General features: G+C 33.2%; 1 non-coding gene across 1 annotated transcript; it reads right to left on the minus strand.

Annotated features, from left to right (window-relative positions):
• Positions 1-1,040: 1,040 nt before the first annotated feature.
• Positions 1,041-1,114, minus strand: TRNAM-CAU (transfer RNA methionine (anticodon CAU)). The gene has a single exon. It is a non-coding gene; the product is annotated as a tRNA-Met (tRNA).
• Positions 1,115-9,447: the final 8,333 nt, after the last annotated feature.

Raw genomic sequence — 9,447 nt, forward strand, 5'->3', positions numbered from 1 at the left:
TTCTGTTGCTACGCATAATTAGGACATGCATATACATATTACTGTGAATATTGTTGAGTCAAGAGGGTATGAATACTTAATGAAACGCCCACTACTTTTTAACATTAAAATGCTATTAAATTTTGTTTTTCTTTATAAAATTCGAAACATTTAATTAAAAACCACACAATTTTTCAAAAATAGTAAATGAACAAAAATTCCATAAATCGTCAACCATCAAAATCATACGTCAAAATTGAACTTCAAAATAGAGCATGGAAATCTCTAATTAAATCATTAACAAAATCTTTGAATCTTTGACTATTAAGCTAATGCCGAAAATAATGTCCCTCGGGAGTGTACTGCCTGACTCTATCCACTCAAGCGTCATTGCCTCTGTCAATCTCATCCTCACATACAGCATTCAAACCTAGTGAGTCTAATGACTCAACACGTTCTAAACATGAGTAACAAATAATACATATATAAGCACATGCATTAAAAATCATACTATTATTCAAAATAAGCCAGCATAAATTTGTAAGCATAATTTAATCAAAAATCGTCAAATCATAAATCTTTCCATCATTTATCGTTTTGAGTGAAGTTTGATCCTTGAAAGTGACTAGCTGTATCCTCTAATCGACTGATCAGTCTTAGCTCACCATTGCGCATGGGGACGGGCAGAAGGCACCGACGTAAAATGGAAATACAATCGTTGGGCTCCCTCTGAGGCCTTCTACCGTAAACGGGCTCTCTCTGGGGATTTCTCCCTCACGATATTCCCAAAAACATATATCATATTGAAACATCCACTACTCGTTTTTCTTTAAAAAGTACTAGAATTTTTTTTCTAATTCAATTGACCGAAACACTAAGCATTTAAAATATGAATATTCTGCACTATTTTAAAAATAAATCAACCAACTATTATTTGAAAAATCCAAAGGAAAGTAAGTCGAAATATAAAGTCGTAAATCGTCAATCCGTACTCCTATGAATGTGGAAAATATCCCAGATTCGTCGATTCAAATTGAAGTTGTCAAATCATCCAAAATTGTTTGCGGAGACAGGATTTGAACCCGTGACCTCAAGGTTATGAGCCTTGCGAGCTACCAAACTACTCTACCCCGCGCTGAAGAGAAGAAGTCAAAACTAATAGACAAACAAAGATTGAATATGCCCCTCTACCATACCTATCATTTTCGATTACGAAAAAGAAACCTAACTTTAACATTTTCAAAAATAACTTAGCTCTAACGTCCCCTCCGGTCCCCCTACCCTGGAAGCCCCTTGGTGCACCCTTCACGTAAGTTTTGATTCACAAATTCAATTTTTCTTGGCATGTTATGGCAAATAAACAAAAATAAACACAAGTCTAACATATTTTCCATACAAAAATACTTCAGTCATGTACTATGATGTGAAAGATGTTCGAAAGAGAGTTAAGGCGTACCTTTGCGTATTATACGAATGACAATTAAGTTAAAATGCGAAGAACGGCGACGAACGGAACCGTTGTTTGCTTTTCTCTCAAAGTTAAAATGCGAAGAACGACGACAATTAAATTAAATTGAATTTCGCCTCCGAAATTCGCTTGTCTTCGATAATCAAAAAGTTTAGACTCTTAATTCTAGTATTCCAATAATCCACGCTTCTGCTGCGCCGCTATGATAAAATAAGTTTTAGCATATTCTTATGTCTCCTCAATCTTTATTAAATTTGCCTTCAAGATCATCGTTTGCGAACCGCAACTTACAAGAACCTATGGTGACTTAGTTATATTTTATTATAACCTCGAATTTCGACTTTATCACAATTCCCAATATTAAATGGATGACTAAACTTATCGTATCTTACTTTCTTTATACTATACTCAAGATGTTCATAAACCTATTATATTTCAACATTAAAATCTTAAAAGCATCATTTCTTAAATTTATTGAACTCAAAGTATGCTAAGGCTTAAAATCCAAATATTAGCATTTATGTAGTTCAACTTAAGAGATCTTAGCACCAAAATTTACTATTATCGAATATTCAGATAAAATCTTAATTTATCATGAAATAATACAATTAGACCTTCAATCATATAATATACATCAAGTAAGCATTTAAAATCAATTAGATAAAACAATTAAGCAATTTAAATCATTTGCATGCATGTGGTTTACGTGGACTAGCTTTTGGACGTTACACTTAAACAAAGAAAAATTCAATGAAAAACACTTTTTTACTAGAAATCTAATTTCTATGATTTCCGATGGTTTAATGGGTTGACTGATGAGGAGTTTAAATATGGAATTAATTTTTGAAATCAATTATGCTGTATATAATCATGTAGCAAGATTCGGAAAGATATTCACCTGTTAGAAATTTTTTTGCCGTTGGAAACTTATCGAGCATCTTGTTAGGATTTGATGGGTGTTTAATTTTGTTACCGTTATACTGAATGTTTTAACCCATAACGGCTCACACTATTACTCACGTTCTCTGCAAATCCTCAGCCAAATTGTTTGTTATTCCCTCGGTTTCTCTTCGAAATACTTTTGAAATACTCTTCACCCTTGTTTAATCCCTCTGAATTCTACAATGGCACGACACAATTACGATCCACTGGACATCCGAAGCGAGATGGGTCATAGAGAGGATATTGCCCCTGCTCCCGAAACATTTGATGAAACACCCTACTCCAAGTCTGGAAATCGACCATGTTGCAGAGGCTCTTATTCTTCTAGAAACCATAGCCCAGGCGAGCTGGGGAATGAATTTGATGTGGAAAATCCCCCAGATTATGCGATCCTAAATCGAGTATTTCCATCGGAACAAATTTCCAGACTATCAAAGAGGCAGGCTGGGTATAACCCTGACCTCACACCCCAACAAAAGGTTTCCGCAAAGGTGAGCCCTCAGCTCGACCCTCACTTGCTGATTCGTACAACACCTCCGGCGACGAATCAAACGATGCGGACTATGAGCTGGTGGCCCGTAAAAATACCACATCGAAAACGGTGAAAAAGAGCTCCTCCTCGCCTGAGGAGAAAGACTCGAGCTCTATTGATGACAATCCACAATCTGAACAGAAGGAACCAACATTCTCTGATGTGGACGAGGTTTCCTTGGCCCAAATGATAACCAATTTGAAGAAGGCCAAGCACTCTGCCCCTGCACCTACTGCTCAAGTATCTGATGACTAACCTGACCCTGCGATGATGCGAGAATTTGAAGAGAATCGCCCCACAGGTTCCACTGACTCATCTTCCAAAAGCACTAATGACATGCCTCCCTCTAATAGTGCCAGTGTTGTGCCGGATGTTGAAGACATCCCGGACAACGCTGATCTTAGCGAATATGATTTGGATAGAATCTGCGGAACAAAGTTCTACACCGAGAAGGCTCTCTCACAGTGGTCCCTCTATGCAAATAGGGACCTTTTTGAAGAAAGAAATGTCGACATGGAAGCATTTTTCAGAAATAATCTAATTAATTTCCTCAATTCGCGAGGTATGTTCTCTAATGTGTCTGTTGTGCTAACATTCTGTTGCAAACCCGTGCTTGAGTTCTACACCAACATATCACCGGTAGTAGGTGATGAGAGGCCTGCAAAGTTCGGCCGAGTATTTGTTCGTAACAGCGTGTACAATTTCAATCCCAAGGTCATCAACGCCTATTACAACACCTCTAAGATTGATGATGTCCCTCAACAAACCTTAACGAGGTAATTTCAATCCTGACAGGATGATTGATTCAACAGTTTCCTGCGCACCTAGAACGCCTCTCTGCCACGAATCTCACCTCACTTTACTATGTGCTTCATAAAGTTTCCATCCAGAACTGGACACCGTCTACAAACTCCACGGTGTAACAAAATCCCAAGCGTTGACATTGTTTGCAATTGGGACTAGGACGCTTAACTTTGGACGGCTGATATTCAAGACAGTGCTCCAGTTTGCTGAAGGCGGAATGAAGTCTTCTAAGCTGTCATTTACCTCGATTATTTATGGCATCCTTGAATCTCAAGGATTCATTCGTGATATTGACTAGCAATTATCAGATGTCAGCGAACTGCTGAAGATTGTTCCTACCCTTTTCAAAGGAAACAGGAAGATCGGCCTACCTTGTTCTGAGTCTCGTGATGCATCTACTGTCTCTGACATTCCCCTAGGCACTTTTGATACTCACATGCCCACTGGATATGTGATGATTTCCACTTCTGCCATCCAAGCCTAGATAGACAATGCTTTGACCAAGATAATTCAGGCCAAAGCTGATATGGTCTATTATGAGACTTTAGTTGCTGACTATCGACTGCTTTGTAGGTAGCTGTCCATTCTGGACAAAAAAGAGGAGGAGATGAAACTCAAAACCAAGTTGATGAGGTTGATGCTGCTGGACCATCGGGCACCAAGGATGGTGAAGATGATGAAGGGACTACGAATGGAAAAGATCAAAGCTTCTATGTTTTAAATCTTGTTTTGCTTGCTTTCTCTTTTAATGTTTTGCTCTGTCAGTATGTTAGTTTTTCTTTGATTTGATTGATAAAAGTTTTTGCTTGACATATATGTTTTTTTTACTTAAAACTGTTAATGATATTTTGCAGGTGTTGTCTCTTGTGTTGCCAACACAACTAACAACACCCGTGCTAACTTGATTTTATCAATGGGGAGAAAAATTCTCATATTAAGGGGGAGTTAAATGGAGTTTAACTGAGAAATTGAGTTTGATCTCATTTTGTCCAGAAAGGAAAAAAGGGGAGATCGAAGGGAAATATAATTTCCGTATTAAATTTATTTCCCAAGATTAATTTTTACTTGTTGATATGATTTTGAATATTTAATTATGATTTTGTCTTTCTAGATAATGTGATAATTAATGTGATAATTATGCTAAGATTTTTGTGATATGATATATTTGTTTAAAAAGAGTTTGTATCTAATAAAGCTCTTACTTTTCATATTGTGTAGGTTTCCTTGTTGTTAAACTTTGAGGCTATAAATAAGAGGTGTTATTTACGCAGAAGCACATACATACTATTGCACCTTTGCATGCCATAAACTTTAGAGAAAACAATCTACAAGATTGCTGCTGATGGAAGAAGTGCTGAATCCACATATTGCCGTGATTGTTGGAGACATCTACAAACAACAGCTGTGAAGGAGTTGGCTGAAGATTTGTTTTTTTTTTCTTCCAGTTTTGACATCGTGTTTTGCTTCCTTATATACTATTTTTAATGTGGTTCTTCGTTTTAGAAAGCATTTAATTTTCTTAACGTGTTGAGAAAATTGGTTTTTGATTAAAATCACTAGTGTTAATTTTTTTGTAAACTCGTTCGTTTTCTAGTGATTATTGTTGTCATGAAGCACCGCGTAAGTATTTATACGTATGCAAAATTTATTCCGTTCCAACTTATTTACTTAAAGTTAGTTTGTGTTACAAATTTGTAAATTCCGTTGAATGTTGTGTGAAATGTTGTAACATTTCACATAACACTTAATTCTGATAAACACAAATTTACGGTCACATACGATCTTACATGTTTTACTGTTAAACAAAATACACCCCCACATCTTACATTATTGACATTTGGTATTCATATATTTGAATTAATGTCATTTATTGGCACACCTCTTGTTTGATCACGAAACGCTTGAACTTTGATTATTAAGAATATTATCAAATATCAGATTAATTATGGTTCACAAATCATGATGGAATAATTATCACGGATGTTACAAATCTTTGTTCCTTGTTTAAGTTTGTTGTGATGGCCAATGGAAAGAACTATTTTTCATTTCATCTTTCGACCATTTTGCTTTATTTAGTAGATTTTTGAAAGATATGGAAATTGCATTCTTTAATGTCGTGTGCTTAGTTATCTTATACATACTAAATTGGTTGGTGCGCACATGCATTTGCACTCAATTGTAATATACTAATTAAGACAAAGAAGTAATATATATTGTCGATTTTCCATTTTTTGAGAAAAAGCCATTCTCCAAGGGAGAAGATTGTTCGATACCTTCAAGAATCAAAACTAAGAAATTGAAATAAAGGATCCAGTTGATACCCACGAGCATCGGAAAGAATGCTACGACAAAAGAAGAAACAATAAATTCATTGTGGATAATATATGTCTAATTTTTTCAATTTTGATTATTCATATATTAAATATTATTTTATGACCTAAAAGCAAAGCGATAAACAAATAGTATCAAGAGTCGTCNTTAATTTTTCGCAAATTTTCAAGCAAGGATTTATAGGCCTTCACACGTCTAATCAATGTAACACATTCCCTGAAGCGAATATGATCATATTATACACTTTGATACACTGTTTTTTTGTGGTAGATTAATTTTTTAAAGAAGAAGAATATTTTATTTCGCTAAAAGTGAAATATAGATTATAAAATATTGACACAAATGTAGGAAAATCATATGCTTCAATTGTCCTGAATAAAAATTTGTACTCGTAGTACGATAAAAATATTTGATATCTTAATCGAAAATTGAACCAGGTGTACATTGATTTCTCGAATAATTATTTCGTACCTAAAGTATATAAGAGGCTTCTATTGATTTTCATCAAACATGATATAGAATTTTTGGAAGAAATTTATTACTTACGAAATTATATTTTCATCGTAACTGAACATAAATGTATTAAAGATGTTGAATCCAACGACAATATTAATTCAATAGAGTTATAAGAGCTCTAGTACTCTAGATTAGTTAATATGCATTTTCGTGGAGAAAATATAAAAAATTTATTGTTAAGAATGAATGTTTCTTTTTGTGTCTCATGGAAAAATATAATATTGAGACAACTGATCTAGAAGATATCAAAATAAAACTGGATGGTACAAAAAATTAAATTCTAAAAATGATATTGTAACGATGTCAATAAAATAAATATCACAAAAATCATGAGTTTATTGATATTGAAGTTTACTAATATTATAAGCATGAAGTTTATTTATATTTTGGATAAAAGTTTGTTGATGTTACAACCTTAAATTTCTTGTATTGCAAACCAGACGTTTATATACCAATAATAAGTCATTAATACAAATAATTTTATAGTTTGACATAATTCATTGTTTTTTATATCCCAATTACACAAAAATATAATAAATTATTAATAGTGTATAAAGGTATTATCCAAATAACAATAAGGTTTGGATTGATAAATAATAAGATTCTTGAATTAAAGAACCAGAAGATTTTAGGATTTCAAGAGTTTGTATGTTATGATTTATTAAACCTGATATCACTATCAATTGTTTAAATTGTGGTTGAATCTCTATATTTTTTGGAATTAAATTAATAAGTAATTATATGAATGGGCACACGAATTGCAACCTGATGCTTGCGAAAATATTTACTAAGAATAATTTTCAAAATATACAGTCAGTAAAAATAGTTTGGTTGATTAATTATTAAATACCTCCAATCAACTATTAAACCATTGACTATGAAAATAATGTGTTATATTTTGGGGATGTGATATTTTGTCTTCAACAAATATTATAGATATTATGTCAACTAATCAATAACAAAGAGATTTTTATGACGTGATCCCAGTTGTTATTTTAGTAAAGAAATGTTTTCAAACATTGAGGGTGAGGAACGTGAAAACTAAATGTATATCAATAAGAATGTACTGTCTTTTTCGATCAGGCCTTATGAAATATAAAGTGAACCTAAATTTCAAATTTTTAATACATTTTTAGGATCAAAGATAACAGTTTAGAAGGGGGTGAATGAACTGTTATGCAAAATATGTCAAATAATATTAAACTTAAGTTGTGTTAATAGCTCAAGTCAATATGCCAATCGGACTAAATAATTTGAGATATTATAAACAAGTTCTAAGTGCGAAAACTGCTAAAATTACTTAGTGTGTATGATATTAAAGTAACAACTTAATATACGTCAGTTGACTTATCAGCACATATAATTATCTTTACAGCACAAGTAAGTAATAGAAGGTAGAAAGACGAGAATTTGTTTATGTTCATTCGAATGCTAACCTTCTATGTATCCCCTTCTTATATTTCCAGAAGAATTTCACTAGAAGATTTGATTGTTACAACAACTTGTACAATCAACTTCAACTCAGTTCCACAACCCTAATGAGGTAGCACTCTTTACTTCAACTTGATCTGTTCAGAAACAGATTTCTGACAGCTGATATTGATTCTCACAATACAACAATAATCGTATATAAAAGGTATGTAAGAATACAAAGTGCATAATATTGGTCCTTAATCGATCTGATAGGAAGCTGAGTGTGTGCAAAAACAACGTAAATATGGATCTTTTGAGGGATGATGTGCTAATTGAATGCTTGAAGAAGATTGATAAAGAAGTAGTTGTCCCGAGAGATCTCTTCAGTCTGGATGTATTCCTTATTTATAGGTGTTGGTCTCCAAAGTTAATAACTATATATGGTACTCACAGATAAATTGGGTAGCCGATATTTATGCAGATATTGTCATGTGTCCTTGTTGTTTTGTCAAAACTGTATCCCGTCTGATTTAAATTCCTTGGACACTAGCTGAAAAAGGTAACCAACAGATCTTCTCTCTTTTGTCATTGCTGACAAATATATTATAAACTCGGAGATATAAAGTTTTTCTTCAGAGAATGTTGACAGACTAGTCTTCAAAAAGATTTGTTATGTTCGAACATCTTGATTCGAGTCACACTGATGAAGAAACTTTATTAGATTGAAATATTTGAGCAGCTCAATATGTCTACTTAATTTACCTCGTAACAATGTAGGTTTATCTTTGTATTTGTAGTCTTGTTTAGTTAAGTTAAAAAATATACATTAATATAAGTTTGAGTTAGATTAGTTTATTTTGAGATTACCAAAACTTAAATATCAATTTTGTCTTAACATACATTCTTTGATATAATGTGTTAGTAGATAAAATATATTATTTAGCTCTCATAATTGTTCCAGTTGAACAATTTATGTTTTCTCATCTGAAGCGCTATCATCTAATTGGTTTTCAAATATAAAAACCAATAACCCATTCAACTGAAATTCATATGTCAAATTAATGAAGTTGATCGTCCTGAAGAGATTGAGACATAATGTAGAGGCCTAAAAATCCTTACTTGAAAATTTGCGGAAAATTTAAATTTTTTTCTTTTAGAATAAATGTAGTGCCTCATTCATACTAAAAACTGATAAAATATTTAACGTTCAAAACAGCAGCGGAAGAAATTATTACTTGCCAAAATAACAAGTTAAAGTATTCAATAACTAATAAAATATTTGAGCATCAAAATGGCAAGTGCTGAAACTGAGGTCCTCGGGTGCCACTACTGCCGACTCGAGCTAGCTCACTGGTCCCCGCCCTCGATCCCGACATCATCAGTACCTACAACAATCAAGTCTAGTGAGTCTAAAGACTCAACATGCATATATCGTAAATAACGAGTAAATATAGTAAAATTG

The sequence above is a fragment of the Primulina huaijiensis genome, chromosome 9, assembly GCF_012295235.1.
Source record: "Primulina huaijiensis isolate GDHJ02 chromosome 9, ASM1229523v2, whole genome shotgun sequence".
Taxonomy (NCBI): domain Eukaryota; kingdom Viridiplantae; phylum Streptophyta; class Magnoliopsida; order Lamiales; family Gesneriaceae; genus Primulina; species Primulina huaijiensis.